The 20,621-nt window shown below is 37.1% G+C and overlaps 1 protein-coding gene across 24 annotated transcripts in view; it reads right to left on the bottom strand.

Moving 5' to 3' along the window:
* Positions 1 to 9,733, bottom strand: part of Sorbs2 (sorbin and SH3 domain containing 2) — a 204,465-nt gene extending 194,732 nt beyond the window's left edge. For 10 of the 24 annotated variants that reach the window (XM_070016353.1, XM_070016356.1, XM_070016354.1 and 7 more), the window contains exon 1: positions 9,190 to 9,730. The gene's annotated coding sequence lies outside the window, so the exon portion shown is untranslated. Of the gene's footprint in view, positions 1 to 9,189 lie in introns of all 24 variants that reach the window. The other 14 variants (XM_070016372.1, XM_070016367.1, XM_070016366.1 and 11 more) reach the window with 7 other exon arrangements.
* Positions 9,734 to 20,621: the final 10,888 nt, after the last annotated feature.

The following is a 20,621-nucleotide window of genomic DNA, read 5'->3' as shown; positions in this document are numbered from 1 at the left end:
CTTCTCATGCTAGAAGTTTCTTTGAGTAACACCTTATTTTACTCTGGGTAGATGTTTACTCTTTCATGTAAATTTTATTTATTAATATTCCATAAAATAACCAACTGTCTAACAGCCATTGAGCCTTCATTGAGTTCTGGTCAGGATCACAGCAAGATGATAGGGCAAAAACATAAATTAAATACTATTGCTTTCCATTGGACTTTACTTTTACATGGAAAGATTGGGTACAAAAGGAAAATCTTAAATAAGATGACATAAAAATATAACGGAGCAAAGTGGTTTGAGAATATTTAGCAAGGAAGAAGTAAATGTTAAATCATTGGGAAAATAGTTTAAGATCAGTGGAAATATTTTTTCCTTTTTTTCCTTCTTCCTTTTTCTTTCTCCTTCCTTCCTTCCTTCCTTTCTCTTTCTCTCTTTTTTCTTCCTTCCTTCCTTTCTTCTTCCCTCCCTCTCTCCCTCCCTCCCTCCCTTCCTTCCATCCTTCCTTCCTTCCTTCCTCCCTCCCACCCTCCCTCTTTTCCTTCCTCCCTCCCACCCTCCCTCTCTCTCCCTCTTCTTTCTTTCTTTCTTTCTTTCTTTCTTTCTTTCTTTCTTTCTTTCTTTCTTTTTCTTTCTCTCTCTCTCTTTCTCTCTCTCTCTTTCTTTCTTTCTTTCTTTCTTTCTTTCTTTCTTTCTTTCTTTCTTTCTTTCTTTCTTTCTTTCTTTCTTTCTTTTTCTTTCTTTCTGATTTTAGTTATTTTTTTTGAACAAGGACTGTAATTTGTCTCCATCCTGGATATAAACTCTCCTACTTACAGTCCCTGAGTAGCTGGGATGATAGGTAGAAACACACACCCCAGCTATGCATTGATTGAGTTGGGGTCTGATTGTGTTATGTGCCCTGCACCACAGAGAGCATTCATTTTCTCTATGACAGAGAACTGCCTGGAAACCCTTGGGAGGCCCAGAAGGATTGAATCTCTTCTATTCATCTTCTTCCCAAGATACTCTTATGTTCTTCCAGTTTTACCAATCCATTAACTCTTTGGGGGCTTGACTCAGCTCTTGGCTACATTCTGAAACATTTAAACCATCATAGGAGCACCATTGAAAACTTACTGCCATGTCTCATTTTATCTCTTAATCTGACTGCCTTGCACCTTTGAGATTCACTCACAGCGATGAAATTTATAAAACATCAGCCACATCATGGGCTGTTCAGCCCCAAGTTAATACCAAGAAAGCACTCAAAACACTTGTCTTTGTAAGGCATCAGAAATTCATGGCTGTAATCCTAGTTACTCAGGACACTGAGACTGGAGGACTGAAGTTTGAAGCCAACCCAGGAAAGCCCTTGAGACTCATCTCCAATTAACTCCTAAGAATCTGGAAGTGGAGCTGTGGTTCAAGTGGTAAAGTGTTAGCCTTGAGCAAAAAAGCTCAGGGACAGTACCCAGGCCCTAAATTCAAGCCCAGCCAAACAAAACAAACAAAACAAAACAAACTCACTTCTCTTAAAAATAAACAAACCCTTCAAATTCAATAGAGTACCTAGTTCCATCAGATAGAATATTTTACATCATGTTTAATAGCATTTCATATCAAAAGCTTTGAATTTCAATCACCATCATCATCTCCAATATTTAGGGTGAACATATTTCCCTAGGACACTTTAAACTTTTTATCTCTGATAAAAAGAAATCTTGCACAAATTAAAAATGGACATTCCTTTAGGTTTCAGTAATTGTTAAAGAGTAATAATAATAATAATAATAAGCTGGGCACCAATGGCTCACGCCTGTAATCCTAGCTACTCAGAAAGCTGATATCTGAGGATAGCAGTTCAAAGCCAGCCTGGACAAGACAGTCCATGAGTCTCTTATCTCCAATAAACCACTCAGAAAACCAGAAGTGGTGCTGTGGCTCAAGTGGTAGAGTGCTAACCTTGAACTGAAAAGCTAAGGGATAGTGCCCAGGACCAGAGTTCAAGCCCCATGACCCACCAAAGAAATAATAATAATTGAAATATATAGGGTTTTTAATCTCTGGACTCCATAGGATTACTAATACTTTTGTTTTCCTAAATTTACTGAAAAGTAGGCAGTGTAATCCTGCAAACTCTTGTATGAGTTTGTCAGCCTGAATGGCTCACCCTGACTATCTTTAACACTTCTAGTGTGTTAAAGGCTGTTTTGTTTATACTCCAAAGCATAAAAAATAAAACTCTTAAATGTTGTGACTGTATAGGTAAAATATCTTTCCTATGCTTATTTAAAGAGAAAAATTTTAATTCTTCAGTGTCGATCATATATTTTTTTATTCGTATGACTATAACCAGAAGACCTCAGACAGTTCAGGTAGCAGTTGTTTAGGAATCATGTTTCAGCTTTATCTAAAGTTCTGGTAATACTCCTTTGTAAAAAAAAATGTTAAAATACAGGGTTTCTCAGAAACATTATATTTTATTTTTTAAATTTTATTTTATTGTAAAGATGCTGTACAGAGGGGTTGCAGTTACATGAGTAAGGCAATGAGTATGTTTCTTGTGGAGCATTGTTACCCCCTCCTTTGTTGTTCTCCCACTATCCCATGCCCCCCACCTCCTTCACTCCTCCCCTTCCCACTCCCCAAGTTGTAAAGTTCATTTCCAATATACTGTCTTGTGGGTATCATTGTTGCAATGGGTCATCCTGTGTCTATGTTTCAATGTTTTGTGATTCCCCTTCTCCTCCCCAAATTAGATAAATGTATAGAACAAAATATGGAACCAACCCAGATGCCCTCAGTATGAATGGATCAAAAATGTGTTTTACACACACACACACACACACACACACACACACACACACACACACACACACACACACACACACACACACATATATACATAATGGAATTCTATGCTTCCATCAGAAAGAATGACACTGTCCCATTTGTTAGGAAATGGGAAGACTTGGGGAAAATAATATTAAATGAAGTAAGTCAGACCAAAGAAATATAGGTCCCATGGTTTCCCTTGTTTTTTTTTTTTTTTTTAAATTAACACTTTCTAAAATTTTCCTGTTTCTTTTCATCTGTTTTATAACATCAAAAAAGAAAAAAGTTTCTAAAATTTCCTTTTATGCCTAGTTGCAAACATCCACTTTTTAATCCCATGTTAGCATTAGCACAACACCAGGGCATGATTCGATTACTGTGAGCCATTCATTCATTCATTCATTCATTCATTCATTCATTCATTCATTCATTCAACAAATGCTGACTGAATATTTAATAGGCCGACCTGTTTACTGAATGCCTGCAGTATCTCAGCTGCCATTCTAAATAGAGCAAGTTGACTTTTTTCCTGTGGCTTTTATTCTGCCTAAACAACCTGTAGCTTTTGTTTGTTTGTTTGTTGTTTGCCACTGGCTTCCATTTACCTAAATTGATGTAAACTGGTATTTAACATACATAAAACCATAGGAGACTATTCCCAATCTAGCAGAACAACAAGGTAGCCACAAAACAAATACTAATCTTTTTTTATCTGAACCACCAGTAAATGCTATGCTAGATAAATGTTCAGCTCTAGATAGCAAGAGGCAAGTTTTTAATTTTATTTTTAAAGTTGCTTATCTCCCTAGTATTTCCTCTAGTGCAATAATACATCTAACAGATTAACTGTACTTGTTTCAGTAAAAGGGAAAACTTCAGCAGATACCACTGAGAACAAGAATAGCTGGAGGTATTGTTATCTAATCTCCATTCTGTTAACTTTAGCACAGAGAACTGTACTGGGTAGGTGCGAAGGCACCTTGATAAGCTATAAAAAGTCAGCTCACTTTTAAAGCATCTGAGTGTGCACTTCTTAAACTTCTGCTTAAATATTTTGTGAAATATAGGCAAATGGTATAAAGTATTAAGATGTGGTACTGAAATACCCCATTGAGGCAGAGATAGCTGATTCTCATCAATAGGTGGAAGATGACTCTCCATACAGCCCAAAGCGTAAGCATGTTTCAACCAACAAGGATGCAGCCTCTGCAATGCACTTGCTTGCAAGACTCCTTGACCCTGAGAAGCGGCTATTCTCAGCTAGAAGCAGGCAGAGAGACTCCTTTGTAGAGGGGCATGAAATGAAGATTTATGCAAATTCATTTTCACCAATGAGGTCAGAATGTTTCACATAGTTGTATTTCTTTTGCTGTCTATTTAAAATTTATCTTTCTTTCTCTCAGTCCTTGCTTGTGCTCAGTGTATCCTCTGCTTTATTTCGTTGTAGCTCTTAGTGTAAAGGCTACTTTTCATAGGAGCTTGTCGGATCCTTAGAACTGAGACTCATAATTCTATTTTAGTCTCTAGGAGGATGCCAGATTGAGTAGGACATCAGGAGAATGGGTACCTGAGGAATTGATATTTCCCTTGCCCTCCACTTCAGTCATTCCAGAAAAAGGTCACGAGAAAAAGAAATCTGAAAATATTTATTTTGCACACTGGTTGGTAAGAAATCAGGTTCATAATATACCAAAAGCTTAGCTTAGGTTTTTTTTTTCAAGCAAGCAGGTTTTGTTTCTTAAACTTTTGTTTTTCAGTACTATACAGAGTTATATGCTTCTCAAGGGAAATGATAGAACTTCATTGTGATAAAGTACTGTTGACACTATGCCAACTATTGAGAAAGTATCTCTGAGGAAAGATAGAAGAACTAAATGTCTTAATAGCTAAAATAGATAAAAGTACACTAAAACCTGAAAACAATGGAATAGTATAAAATGACAGAAAATAAATTACAAGCTTCTTTCCTAACTTTTCCTAAATTTTAACATGGATAAAAAAGAAATTAGGAAATATGAGAATGTTATTAGGGGTCTTTTTGATGTGAACATTGTCTTTGTCTGGATTCTTGGTTAAATGAAAAAAAGCACAGGTTTCTGGATAGTTGCTCAAAAAATATTTTTAAGTTGTAATATTACACAAAAATGAACTGTGCAAATGTGGACAGGGATCGAAAGGTAAAACTGAGGAAAAGCACAAGAAAGGGTGACATTATCCAAGAGTTGTACTCATTACCTGACTTATGGAATTGTAAGTCTTCTGTAAAACACCTTAATGAAAACAATAAAATTGTATTAATTAAGATATGTAATGCTGGACCTCTGTATATTTGATCTTTATAGGAAGAAAGAAACCACTGCCCAGAATTTCTTGCCCAGAATTCCTACTTAGTGAACTAGTATATTTCTAGTTTGAAGATAATAAAATATTGTACTGTTCTGTGTAAACATGCTATGCTATAAAGGCTTAGATTCCCTGTCTTTCATTCCACTACTATAATAACTGAGCTTAAGACAAAATGAGAGTTATTCACCAATATTTAGAACTCACCATTATGGAAGCATTTCATATAGCGATATATATTTTTTTAAAGAAATGATATACACATACTTTGAAATCCTCAATATAATTCTTGGCAGTAAGTTCAAAATTCAGCAGGTAGATCTATAGTTAAGTCATTCCTTTAAACTTTTAGAAAATCATTGATTAAAAGTGCAACTCATTTCATTATTCTACCCAACATATTTATATATATTTTATAGCTTAAGAATATAATTTAAAATACAAAATGTTGAAATGGCACAGGAGTATTATGAAATTATGCACCCTCAAATCTAATTACGATATATGATTTGAGATAATTTATGAAGTATGGCTAACCTTTAAGATGAATTTCAACCTATGATGTCAGCTTTAACTATCATTTAATTATAGCATGTAATACATTAAAATTGACTGGACGATACCCAAAATAAACCTTTAATGGACAACATAACAATTAAGAACCACTTTTAATATTATTTTTGTAAGAAAATCTAATACTGAAATAGAATGTAAAACTATATAGAAATATAAATTTAAGTAATTATCTAAATTTTTTGCTATTTCATTCCAAACATCTAGATATTTTTGAAGTTCCTAATCTACATTGCTTTATTTGCCAAAACTTTACTACTTACAACTTTTGCTTTCAGCCTGGCTATCTATAGAAGAGAGACTATGTATGCAAGTCTGCTATATTCTTATTTTTGATGACAACATTGTAGCAATTTTTCCAGAAAAATGTTATTTAAAATTAGAGTATTTAAAAAGTAATAGTGCCATCTAATATCAAAAATGATGGAATTTATATAACCAAAACTATGTCTATATCAAGAGTGGTATACATTTTTTAATCCATGAGTTTAAGTTATAGAAAATACTTAGATAATTTGCGATTACCAGCAAACTTCCAGGATTATTTAGGACAATTAAAAGCAGTCCCACTAGTATTGACTTTATTTGATTATTTGCTCATGATAATTCACTGTTTTCTGAGTTCAGTATGAGCAACAATTGCATAAATATCTTATATTATAATCAGTTTAATCAATTAAACAGTAGTTTTAAACAGTTTTATATTACAGCAAATTCCAAACAGGAATATATATATTTCCCTTTAAAATTTTGTAATAGATAAAGAGAAAAATAGCATTACCTCGGTATTAAAACTTACAAGTTATTTTGTTTAGAACTTATAAGTTGTAAAATTCGCCCTCAGAAAATTTTGATCTAATACAGAACATTTATAGCCTTTATAAAATTATGATCTGGAAAGCATATTTTCGTATTAGAGAAGTTAAATCCTCCTTACTGGTTTTAGAAATGATTTGCATTTCTCTGACTAAAAAAAAAAAACAGACAAACTAGTATTAGGATTTCTGTTTTGAGGTCAAGTTTATAATAAGTAACAAATAAAAAAGTCCAAGTTTAGTAGTACCATGTCTGAACAGCCAGTTCTAGACACCGAACACAGTGCTTTAGAATCAGACATCAGTAAACCTGTGGGGTTCTGTGAGTAGAGGTAACTGCAGTATGGTGAAGTAGATCCAGAGACCTGAAACTCTGAAGTTGCTGAAGGTGGCAAGCAGTGGTCTGGAGAGACATACTAGCTGTGTTTTGAAGGATGCAGGCAAGGTGGTTGGCTGGTATTGCTGGGGCAGATTTAAAGGAAAAGTCTACATGGAAGGTATTAAACTTGGCGACACTGGATAGAATGTGTTTTGGAAATTACAAAATATATGATTTGCCAGCAAGAGAGTTTGAAAGTGGCAGAAAATGAAAGTCCCCAAGTAGAAGAAAATCCAGGTACAACGTCCTGAAGCATGAGAACTGTCCCTGAATTTGGTCTTCTGGGCTATTGAATGAAGAAGTGTGCATTTATATTGTGGTGACATGGACTTAGACTGCTCATCTTTCACAGCTAGCACCTAAAAGGTTAGTAATGTAGGAAAATACAGAGTGTGCATGAAGTTTGTATGTCAGTCTTCCTGTGGGCTTAAGTTTTCCTCCCATATAAAGCTATCCCAAAGGCGACAGCAGTCAGGTGTGACTTAAGGATTTTTACATCTTGTTCTTCTAACTGTTCCACAGACAAACTAAGAAACCTTTTCTTGCCCTGGGTCTTTTCATGGTGTTCAGTCTAAGGATATCTTTGGACTCACAAAGGGAATGAAATTGGTAAGAATTTTTCTACCCTTCATTCTACCCTTCATTTATTCCAATAGAATAACTTACTTGGTTGATATTTATTCAGAGAATTTGACTTGAAACTAAGTCTAGATTTTCTTGTAAAGTTAACTGTAAGTCAAGTACAATGTCATCACCTTACCATTTTTTCCCAAACCACGTTCCCACTTTCCCGTATTGAACACTTACACCTGATACTCTATGGTGAGAAACTGAGCCTGCATCTTTACCACTTGAATATTGATAATAGGAAAAAAAGTTTTGAATGAATTCTCCTCATAAATTCTCTACAAATATGCTGTTAAATCTCTACACCTGTGAAGCAGGGGATTAAGCACATACATATTGATGAAAACATTATACTTAAAATGCTAAGGAGATTCCTCATTCAAGCCATATTGGGGGAAAAGAGGTAGCAGATAAAAAATTATCTCTCAGTGAGCTCTTGATAATTGTTTAATTTAAATGTTATGGTAAAGTCTGCCTTTTGTTGACAGAGATTTTATTAAAATAATTACAACCCAGTACTTTTCATTAAAGATCTTGCACAGCATTTTTAACTATCTGACATTTTCTGGTAAACCAACAATAGAATTGACTTATGGAAAACTTGGTAATGTGTCTGGAACAGAATTTAATCATCACTTGGTCATTTCCTTACCAGCGACTTTGATTTGACTGACCAATTACAATTCACAGTAATAGCTTTGTTCCAGAGAGACTATAAATCAAGGAAATACTCACTGAGGGGCAATTGGTAGTGCAACTCAAACTTTGTGCTATCACATACAGTGACTGACAACAAACATACCCTGTAATCACTGGGGTGCATGTGTACGAGGTGCGTGGTGTTTGGGGTTTATGAAACCTATCTGCTTGTTAGAAAAATAGCACAATAAAGGACACTTTACCCCTATATACTAAGGCTGTGCTTGAGTTCAATGTGGAGACTTTACTTCCTTTCTTTCCCTGATTCTGAGCCTAGGAGCACAATGGAGGTGTTGTGCTCTGGGATAGCCTGGCATGTGTGATACTCAGAAAGGAGGTGTGAGCAGCTTCCAATACCTGCACTGTTTGCTCTAAAGCTGCCCCAAACTAAATCCAACAGTACACAGAGCTCCTCAGTCCAGAATAAGCAAGCGCAAAACCCACTAGCAAATTCTGACCTACATAAGGCAGGTTTCCTTAATTTAAAGGTGTACCTAGGTGTGTTAAGAGCCACACAAATCTTTTAAAAAGCCATGTCTCACAGTTAAAGCGTGGCTGCTGGCCTTTCCATGTAGTTTTCTTATGTGTCAAAGTGCAGGTCCTAAAAGAATCTATTGTTTGTAGGGCAAAAAAGGTTGTAGGCTATAAAGACTATTCAGAACGGCAAGCTATCATAGTTTTTAAATATTCATTTGAAACCCCATGGCCTAGCAACAGTGTTTTTATTTTCTTTCTCAGATATTTTCTAGAGCCTAAATTCACTGAAATAACTCGATGATTCTTACACTATTGTGTGTGTGTGTGTGTGTGTGTGTGTGTGTGTGTGTGTGTGTGAGTTTCCTGGGTAAATTCAGATCATATCAACAATCTGTATCTTTCAAGGTTAAGTTTTGCTCCAAGTTATTTTTAGGCTGTGCCTTCGAAAACGGAAAAAAGAAATACAAAGCTTACCTCTGTCAATCAAATGAAATGCCTGGAATCCCCTTTCTCTGCTTCGGCCTCAGCGTGCAAGCAGATGCTCTGGAGAAACAATCTGCTCTAACAGGAAGCAGGTAAACCCGGGAGCGTCCTCCCGCGTTACAGCCCAGTGCCCATCCGAGCACACACCTGCTCTTTCAGACCTGCCGGTCCTGCGCGACAGCCACGCACAAGACCTCTATTAGCAGAGGGCAACACCCTCCTTCTGGATCACTGGTTTTCAGAAGCAGCAGCTAGGGGACAGCGGAGATGATATTGTAGGGAAGGAAGGCTTGCCTTCCCCAGACAAAACCCTTTTCTGCTGCCTGATACAGCATTATCACCCTGCATTCCACTTTCTCCAATCAGCTAATTGCAGCAGCTTGTTGAAAGGGCTGCTTGCAGGCATGCGTGGCTGTAATCATTGTATGCTCTCATACCCATTGCTTTCCTCTACTCTGAATAGATTTTTTTTTAATGCTTCACCCAGGGCAAAGCTCAGCAGAAATATGCCACACTGTTTTCCATAAGTAAAATGGCTGGTCCTCTCAGCTCTGCTGCAGACAGCTCATTGGGTTCCACTGGCTTTTCGTAGCCATAGCAACAACCAACAGACAGACTTAGACCGCAAGCATGGCTGATCAAGTGCAGCCTGTGACACAGCTTGTTAATTTCTTTTCATCCAACTCATCATGTTAATTTTATTTTTTGAGAAGGGCAGTTTCTGTTATCTTTCTCAACGTGTCACCAATAAATGCCTGTGCTCTGATTCCCCTCCCCCCCCTCTCCTGAAGAACTTTTGTTATAGGAGCCAATGCCACATCAAGTCTAGGGAAGTGAAGCCACATTAGTGTCTATCAGGTTAATAATATGCAAATTACAGGAGAGACACTAATTGTAACCATTGTCAAAACAGACTCTACCTTCTAGTCATGGAAGGAACTCCACGGGAATAGGAAAATGGGGGAAGTTGTGCCTTTTGCTTTGAAGGGATAGTCTAGCCAATCACTGAAACAAAGCCCTCAGGATTGTTACTGAGGGTTCAAGCAATAAATGAATCAAATGCAATATTTTAATATGATTTTTGAAAATATCTATTTGGAGAACATGTTTATCTCACTATCTCATTAAAGTTTAAATAGATTTTTTTAAGTCCTCCTGTTTTTGTCATAGAAAATGATACTTTAACTCAATTATTTATTTTGAGTTGAAAAAGTACATAAACAATACAGAACAAATAAAAAATCCTTTGTCTTTAAACATGACCTCCAACGCAGAAATAGATGTATTCCTAAACTATTCACATCCCACTTTTCTTTTAAATCTCACCTTTGCAAGGATGCTTCCATGACTTGGTGCCATCAATAATTTAAAACTTCTGCAAACCCCTCAGCTCTTTCTTCTCCTTAGACACTGTCACCAGCAATATTCTAGCCAATATCTTTCCAAATCACTGTCCCATTTATTTTGTGTCTAGGAATCTGAGACAGTGTGTTAAAACTTTGGACTTGTAAGCATAGATGTTTGCTTTGCTAATAGTTATTGATTTATATTTTGTAACTACTATGTTTTCAGAACTAAGGTAACATTCCTTCTTCTGGTGATAATTCCCTAACCTTAATGTGCATAGAAATCCCTTGAGTTCTTTTTTTTTTTTTTTGTGCTAGTACTGGGGCTTAAACCCAGGTCTTCATGTTCTTCTTGGGCTTTTCTGCTCAGAGTTGGTAAGCTTGAGCCATTGAGCTATTGGACCATGCCTCTACCTCCAGGTTTTTTTTGTTGTTGTTGTTTTTGCTGGTTAATTGGGGATAGAGTCTTTTGGACTGGCCTCAGATTATGATCCTCAGATCTCAGTTTCCTGAGTAGCTAAAATAAACTACAGGCCTGAACCACCAGGCCTGGCACGCATCGGAATCCTTAGCTGTAAATTTGGGGGTTTCAACTCTCTTCCCTCTCTTTATATTTGATAGTTCTGAGCAGCTTGTGGGCAGACTTTGCCTGCTTGCTGGAGTCCTTTCTCACACCTCACCTGGTCTTAAGCCTGCTTGCCTTTTGTCATAGAAGCTGCCCTCCGGTAAGTCACTGAGGTTGCTCTTCCTGAAGGTGCCCCTGTCTAGTCTACCCTTTTCTTCTCAAAGTTCAGAATTTTGAGTTACAGAATCTTTGCTGTTTCCTTTGCTGTAGGTGTCTCTGCCTCCTGGGAGGAGGCACTTTTCAATTCCATTTCCAACTGTCTCCTATTGTATGTGTGGACAGTTTGCTCAAATAGCTTATTTGTGGCTCTTCAGGGGGAGTTTGCTGTGGCCACTGCTACTCTTCTGCTCTACTCTAAGCTACATCTACCATTACAAGTAGTTATCACGCCCTGTTCACTTACTAGCAGCTTTCATTTGATACCTGACTCCTCAACTCTCTGTCAACTGCCTGCAAGCCAATCTGGTCAATGTTTTCCATGCCTGGAGTATTCTTACTTCCTGTCTATTTTGAGGCAGAAACTTCTGTGCTGCCCAAACTTCAATCCTCCTGTTTCAGGTTCCTGAGTAGTTAGAACTAGAAGCATTTAACATGGCACCTTTAGGAATGACTGGATAGGGTGAAGTCAATGTTTTAACTTATTTTTTTTCAGTATCACCTATTAATTGATATTATTGCTTCAGGAAAGAAAAACTTAAAATGATTTTGATTAAATGTTTGCACAGAAAACACAAGTTCATCTTGTGTTTATGATAGCTTTTTTTTCTTCTTCATTATATGTCTGAAATTCTTCTTCTACAAACATCATTGCTTGATTGGTTTGATAGAAGAATCTGTGAAGGCATTTTTCCTTGGATTGCTAAGGGCCTTTTTCCTTTTATTTTACACCTTCTCAATCTAATACACCCTCAACTCCCCCTCCTCTGATGATAGAATTGAAAAGTTTTTAAGCTGCACAGGGATGGGAACTGGAAAGCTGGTTAGAATGGAAATTAATCCTTTTCCTCTCTGTGGCCCCAATGTATCCTCCTGACATCTGTATTTATCATCAAACAGTTGTCTCTAGGTTACCCCATTAGATTGGTTCCAGGACTTCCCACCCGGACACACATCCAGGATGCTCTAAACCTCAAGTACTCAAGCAAACTAGGCAGCATCTTTATGTGTACTTTAAATCATCTTTAGATGTGTCTTATGCTACCTAATTCAAAGTAAGTTAGATGTAAATGGTTAAATTGGACTCTTTAGAGAATAAAGATAAGAAAAGAAGCTGGCACATGTCTGGCACAGATGTACTTTTTGCTTTCAACTATTTTAGCAGTTGATTGAATCCAGAGATGATGATTTCCCTCACGCAGAGAGCAGTTGTGTGGAGCTATATACAGCATATGGGCCTTTCTATGCCCTCTGCTCTTCACCTTTCCCCAAGCTCCTTTCCCATGTCTCTGCGTCCCAGGGATCGTCCATGTGGCTCTGGCTCTCTACCACCTCCACCTCAAGTCGCTGACTGCTCTTCTTCTAAAAGTGTTCACTTAAGCAAGTTCCTAAATACAGACTTTCAGGAGACAAATATATTTGTTTCCAGCTCAACTTTCTGAGTCAGCACCTGTATACCTGTACTGTCTAGTCTTGGATCAGTCAGCTATGCCAGAAATGTTTGACATTGCTCAGTTTTTAAGTTTTATCAATGAAATGGCCATGAAGGGATTGCTTATTGTTGTTGTTGTTGTCTCTACTGATAAGATTGAACATCTCATTTTTTTTGTGGTCTTTGGGGATACTCTTCTGCCAATTTCCTGGTCATAGTTTTTTGCCTGTTTTTTTTTTTTTTTTGAAGTTTTGTCTTAATGCAGAATTTGAAGTCAAATGGTCATGGGAATATTTTCAAGTTATTATATGTCTAAACACTAAAAATTTTCTTAGATGGTTGAAAGGTAGTAATATATCCATTGAGATAGAATAGATGCCCTTTGATTCATCTACTAATTGTTTTGGTTCTTATGATGAAATAAAATGAAGAACATGGGTAGAAATCTCCATTTGGAAATTACTTTCAGTATGAAATCATGTACTACCACACCATAATAGTATTTTCTAAAATGAATACAATAATTCAGAAGACATTTTCAATATAATACTCTAATACTAGACTCTATCAATCATTGTAAGAGCTAAATTATATCACATACACAAATCTAGTGATGCATATCTACCTTAATATTTTCCTATCATTGAAGGAAGGCACAAATGTGCAAATATGAATTCCTGGTAAATGAAGGACATTTCCAGTTGTTTTTATTATTCAATAATATTCTACTATTTTGATGAAGGACATTTCCTGTTGTTTTTATTATTTAATAATATTCTACTATTTTGCTTTTCTATAACTTCGATTTTTATCTTCAAGATAAAAAGTTTTTGAGTGAAAAAAAATAATGTAGTATTTAGAAAAGGCACGCCTTTGAAGTTAGGGTTGCTTGGTGGAGATAAAACTTTATCAAAATTGAAAGTAAAGAAATTGATCAATTATGGACCAAGGAGGATTTATTATTGTTACTATTGAGATTTGGTATAAATTACTGGAAATCTCTGCTGGAAATTTTGCACTGTTTTGAAAGAAGTTCACTTTTTTCCTACATTGACTGTTTCTTAGTATCCTGATCTAAAGCCATTTATCTTCAGGTTATCATGTTGTAATCTCTCTTCCTTCGATTTCTTCGTTGCTGTAAAAATCCAACAAGATCCATGTTGCTTAAATCAATGTATTCTTCAGATATAATTCTTTGAGAGCCTCCAAAGCTAGGTTCTTTCAGAAGATTCCACTGTCTGGTTTAATAAAGAAACCTGCATGTAACACTTAATATAGTAAATAAAAATTTGAGCATAATTTGTTTAAATGAGGTCATATAGACTTTTGATAAAGCTTAACGTTTCTAATTCTTAATAACAAATAGATTTGGCCAAAGTTTGTTCCAAAATCTTACATTTCTTTATTTTTTTTTTTTTTACCATAGCATGAATGCATGCTGGGAATTTGGAATTTGATGACATGTGTGATTGTCTAATGAGCAAAATGAAGTAGAATAATGGAAGGTCTCATAGAAACAAATTAGGTTGATTTCTAAAGTTCTAGCCACTGAGAAACCTACATTCAAAAGTTCACAGACCTACAGGCTGTTAATCACTTGTCTTCCCATCATCTCAGAAAGTCTGATCTTCATTGAGTGACCTTGATCTATCAGAGATACCCAGAACCCAAACAAGCCTAGTCCACTGAAGGCCTTATGAAATCTACTTGTGGAATAAATTGAAACTGAAAAATAAAAGATGACGGAAGAATAGAATCATAAACGACCATGGGCCAAATGATGAGCATGTACATGTTAGCAGTATAAAACTGTTGTTAAAAAAATAAAAAGATAAACGTATGAAATTGTAACACCTCTCTGTGTATCACCTTTTTTTTTTTTTTTTGGGTCTGGTCGTGGGGCCTGAACTCTGGGCCTGGGCGCTGTCCCTCAGCTCTTCAGCTCAAGGCTAGCGCTTGAGCCACAGTGCCACTTCCGGCTTTTTTCTTTTTCTTTCTTTCTTTCTTTTTTTTTTTTTTTTTTTGCTTATGTGGTACTGAGGAATCAAACCCAGGGCCTCAGGCATGCAAGGCAAGCGCTCTACCACTGAGCCACCTTCCCAGCCCCTGTGTATCACCTTTATAATACTGATAAAAAAGTTAAAAATAACAGACATAAAATTAAAATATATAAAGTAAGTACATAAAATATATAAAGTAAACTCCATGAACACAAATCTACAATATATGTGTTTCACAGAAGAGAATTCCACTAGTAGTTACCAGAAGCCTTGAAGGTTCTCTATCAGTTTTAGATTAAGAGAAATAAAGAAAATATGGAAAGAGGATTAGGTAAAAGGGTTAACACCTGGCCTAGGCTGGACAGCCTGCTTCTAACTGGTCAATAATAGCTGTGTTGATTTAAATATTCTAGGTATATCCAGTTCTTGCATTGCTAATGTCTATGATTGCAGTAGTTTAAAAGGCTACTTTGTCTTAAGCTATGTATTTATATGTGTCAGTACCAGCTCAGGGGAAAATTGTGGTGTTATCCAATAACAACAACAAAATCTAACCCACAATTAAGCCATCCACCCACCCACTACTAGACTGAGCATTTGCCCACAACCTTACTATGCTTTACCATGCCCAGCTACAGAGGAGGCACTGTCGCTGTGCCTGAATGCATAAGGCTGAGAAATTCTGGAAGCAACATAGCAAAGGCTGTCCCTGCCCTCAAGGAATCTGATTATGGTTTATGCCTTGTAATGATAAGCTTGAAAAAAATGACCTGAGAGGAGGAGGCTGGCTGCTATCAGTCTGGGAGAAGAAGGCACCCTGACCAAATTAACAGGGTGTAACTCCTGTGACCTCTTCCACTTCACATGGTGTTGTGTGGAAACAATGAGTCCTAGGGACTTGTGGGCAATATGCCATCATACCTGGTTAGACAGAAAAGGCTCTGGGTTCTGCCGTCACTGCAGTGTTGAATTAGTAACGAGGCCCATCAGCTTCAGCAAACAAAGCTTGGCAAGAAGCATTTAAAACAAATGCAGTTGGTTTCACCCAAGCCACTGAAGCAAACTGCAAGGTACAGGTGAAACTTGGCAGCGTTTACCAGAGCTGAAGAAGCAAATACCACAGCAAAGCTCTCAGCAGCCAAGGACGCAAGTCCCAGAAAAAGGAAAATAAGGTAGGTCCCATTTCACCCTTCAGAAACACTTCCTGCAAATACTCAGAGGGATACATTCATCACAGTAACACACAGGAGTGATTTACAACACGGCATGCACTACAGAATCCCTAGTCCAAAGAGAAAAGAAGTTGAAAATCACCTTGAAATAGAGTAGATGCTCAGTGAAAGGCCTGGCAGTGACAAAGTACCCTTTTTGAGAAAGTCAGTTCTGTTCTCTGGCAGATTATTGGACAAGAGCTTTCCTTTCGGAGGTTAAGACTGTCGAAAAAATGTGGCATATATACACAATGGAATTTTCCTCATCCATTACAAAGAATGATATTGTGCCATTGTGAAATAAAAAATTGAAAGACCTGGGAAATATTATATTAAGTGAAGCAAGTCAGACCTAGAGAGACAAAGAATGCATGTTTTCCCTTATATGTGGAAGCTGGATTTAGCTTATAAACTTACAAGTAAATACATTGGGTGATATGCAAGTGTATAAAAATGTATTAACTGAAATATGGTAGATTCAAGAGAGTACTCAGTCAGGCGTTAGTGGCTCATGCCTGTAAGCCTAGCAACTAAGGAGACTGAGATCTGAGAATCAAGGTTCAAAGCCAGTCCGGGCAAGAAAGTCCATGAGACTCTTATCTCCAATAAACCACCAGAAAACTGGAAGTGGCATTGTGGCTCAAGTGGTAGAGCGCTTGCCTTGAGCTGAAGAGCTGAGGGACAGCGCCCAGGCCCAGAGTTCAAGCCTCATGACCACCACCACCACCACCAACAACAACAACATAAGAATGTACTCAAATACTGTTAATTCTACATTTTGCTTTTTTTTCTTTTTTGCCCATCCTTGGGCTTGAACTCATGACCTGGACTCTATTCTGAGCCTCTTTGTGCTCAAGGCTAGTACTCTACCATTTCAGCTTCAGTGCCACTTCCAGTGGTTTCTGAGTAGTTTATTGGTGAAAAGAGTCTCACAGACTTTCCTGCCCAGGCTGGCTTCGAACCACCATCTTCAGGTCTCAGTCTCCTTGTAGTTAGGATTACAGGCATGAGCCACTGGCACCTGGCTTTCTTGCTTTGTTGGTGCCCTACTACTTGAGTCCTGTCTCCAACCGCTGCTTTTTGCTGGTTATGTTAGAGATGGTGTCTTATAGACTCTTCTGTCTGGGGTTGGTTTAGAGCTGTGATTTTCCAGATTTCAGCCTCCTGAGTAGCTGGCTTCATTGTGTGTTACTATTCCCTCTTCAATCATTTCTACAGGCTTTAGAAAAGAACAAAGATGCAACCATCCTTGCAGTTTCAAAAGATAGCTTTGGGATACATTTACTTCAGCAATATATTTTAATGGAGTCAGTCATGGGACTGTGCTCTAGTTATTTTTATTACTCATTATTATTATCAGACATTTGCTGAACATCTTCTCTATATAAGGTATTTATATTAGATGCCAAGAGAGGTTCAAACAAAATGGAGGACCCATAAATTATAAGACACATCAAGACAGAAAAGAGGTTGCAGAAGGAATTATAAGATAATGTACTTTTGTACATTGAAATCTTTATGAATACTTGTTGGAAGAGCTCTTTCATATGTGTTTTGGTTAAATTTCATTGTCTTTTTCTCTATACACAAGAGAAAAACATGAGTTATTTGCTAAGATGATCCAGGGGCTAGTTCACACATGGATTTCAACTCTAGAAAATGACTTACATACACACAGTCTTGGTATTTATGAATCTCTCCAAACAGTCCTGTGCTTTTCAAAATTTAATATGTGTTGGAACCACTAAAACAAATAAGCAAAAAAGAGGTCCAGTCTGTACTCCATGCTAACAAATCTAAGGTTCTGTATTCTTTGTTGTTATTCTATTCTATAATATTCCAAGATCCCCAAAGATTGGAGAACTGTCAGCACAGAAGCATTTAGGCAAGTGCCCTGCTTCTGTTTGTAATACTTTCCTTTCATTTGGCGAGTTTTCTTTGATGAACACGTGACACGTTTTTCATGACTGAGATTTCCTTGAGATATGTTTTATTTTCTGGCAAGTTGAATTGCAAATGGGGCAAATCTTAGCATTATTGAGATATGCCATTTTCTTTTGAGACTCAGAAAAGAAGGAGGCTGGGAATTTAAAAAGCTTTGCAAAGAGTACATTAGGAATAATGGCGATTATTCCTAATTAATTAGATTATGATCTATCACCATTAAGATTATGAATATGATGCTTTGCCCTATCTGTAGTTTAGAAGAATGTTACAAATTAGGGGACCTTGGATGATTTTCTTAACTTTCATGGTCATCATTTTTTTGCATTACAATGATTACAGTTATTGTGGTCCTTTCCTGGGGCTGGAAACGAAACATCACAGCTAGGTAGTTTAAGCAACAGAAGGTTTATGTCAGGGTTCTGAAGTTTGAAAATCTGACACCAAGATATCCATAGGCCAGGATCTTTCTGAGGGCTGGGAAAGGTAGGGTTTCTCTATCTAAGTCCTGGCTGTCCTAAGCAAACCTCAAGGGTCCTTGAATTGTGACAGGGTAACTCCAGACTCTACCACCACCTTCTAGAAATACCTTCTCCGTGTCTGCCTGTGTGCAAATGTCTCTTTCCTTTAAAAACATGACTCAGTCAAATCTGACTTCATTCAGTCATCACCTCTAGAAAGACCCTATTTCCAAATCAGGCCACTTCACAATTTCTAGAGGGTAAGACTGGCATATGTCCTTTGGTGAATAAAACTCAGCACATAAAAGTGCAGCAATCTATATCTACCTACCTACCTATCTCTATCTATCTATCTATCTATCTATCTATCTATCTATCTATCTATCTATCTATCTATCTATCTATCTATCTATCTATCTCTTTTTGAGGAAAAAGCTGTTTGCTCTTTTCTAGTTAATCCTACAAAGAACTAAGTCATAGACAGCTTAATCAAGTGGAATTTAAAAAAAAGTACTTCCAGGGCTCTGGTGTAAGTATCATATTCTACTTAGCTGTTCTTCTCTTTCTATATTGAATTGGTCAGAGGAACCCTTACTGTTCTATCACCATAAAATTGAAGGAACTGCAATTAAAAGCAATATATCCAATAGGTTGAAAAGATCATACCGAATATTTTTTTCTAATTGTGGAATTTTCCAAATCAAAAAGAGGACTCTTCCAAAGGAACATCTCCAAATCCAAATTCCCAAGACAAAGTGTGTGTGTGTGTGTGTGTGTGTGTGTGTGTGTGTGTGTGTGTGTGTGTGTGTGTGGGTGTGTGTGTGTGTGCCCACTGGGGAGCAAGCAGCTCAGTGCCTGGGCGTGGTTTCTGAGATCAATGGGTTGCGGGATTAGTCTGCAGCCAGCACTTTCTGAAATACGTAAGATTTTGCTGTATCTCCACATGCAGACATGGCTTTCCAATTCAAACTCTCCAAGACCTTCCACCATCCTCTGGTGGTGGGGCATGTCCTCTTAGAAGCTTTAATTTACCCCCAGAAATCCAAAGTAATTCTTGTAGCTTTCAAAAGCCTTACATCTCCAGGTTATTAGATACTTAGAGAACATCTTCTGAAAAAAATCTTTTGATCATTTTGCTCTGCTTTTTAAAAGAATATATTACACAATATTCCAATGCTTAGTGTAATAAATAAGTCAGCATAATTTATTTAGCAAATTACTATGTGCCAGGTAGGCTAGAGGTTTTATAAATATTAAATCTGTTCTTTACAGAAAATCTGCCAAGAAGGAATTATGTTTATTTGACAGATGAGAAATTAGGCTTACAAAATTACAACTTGGAAAGTTAGAGAATTGCACAATCTTCATACTACCCAAAGTTACTTATTTAAATACACTTCTAATTCATTCCTGTTCATTCTGTTTGGATCACATTTCTGAAAGTCAGCCATAAAGTGATGATGTTTTCCATGTCCTTTTGATTTTTTTCCCTTAAATCATTATGATCTTACTTATGACCATTTCTGTAATGTAGAAGAAAGGTATTCCATTTTCCATTGATATAAGGCACTATACACAGGACTGCTAGGGCTCAGGATACGGTAGGCCATGATTGGCATGTTGCATGCTAAATACTTTGAACTGAGGAATATGAAAAGGTCTTAGAACCAACTTGTTTCTGACCCTGTCTCTCCTTGACTGCTCCTTCTCTTTCTCCCTAAGCGCCAGTCAACTGGTTCTGAATTCTTCCCTGAGGCCAGGCCAGAGACTCTAGAAAATCTCTTTACAAAGGAATCTACAAAACCAAGCTAGATCATGCTCTCTCTTTTCCCTTCTCCCTAAAAGACCCTCATTCTACAAAGGGGCCTTACCAGGAAGCGACAGCACTGCAGGAGGAGGCTGTGAATAATCTCAGCCTTGTTGGGTTTCCCCATAGTCTATGACATTATGTGACACAGTTTCTTGTCCAATCACAGGTCTGCACACCTGCATATATCTCATTGAATGTAAACACCAATGTAGTGATTTTCCCTGGGTTTGTGAATCTTCATTTCTTGAAGGCTTCCATGTCACATGAAATGGTTAACTAGATTTGCTATCTTTTCTCCCATTACTTTATTTTTCCTATAAAACTGTCTGCTGTGACCCTTAGATTAGGTGAAGAATCATGTCACACCTTTGCCTTCCCAACAAATGGGAGAAAGCATCATTACAGCTTGGATTTCTTGTTAGCACCAACTATCTCTAA

Source organism: Dipodomys merriami, unplaced genomic scaffold, assembly GCF_024711535.1.
Source record: "Dipodomys merriami isolate MVZ:Mamm:240054 unplaced genomic scaffold, mDipMer1.0.p SCAF_12, whole genome shotgun sequence".
Classification (NCBI taxonomy): Eukaryota; Metazoa; Chordata; class Mammalia; order Rodentia; family Heteromyidae; genus Dipodomys; species Dipodomys merriami.
This window is presented reverse-complemented; position numbering and strand designations above follow the sequence as displayed.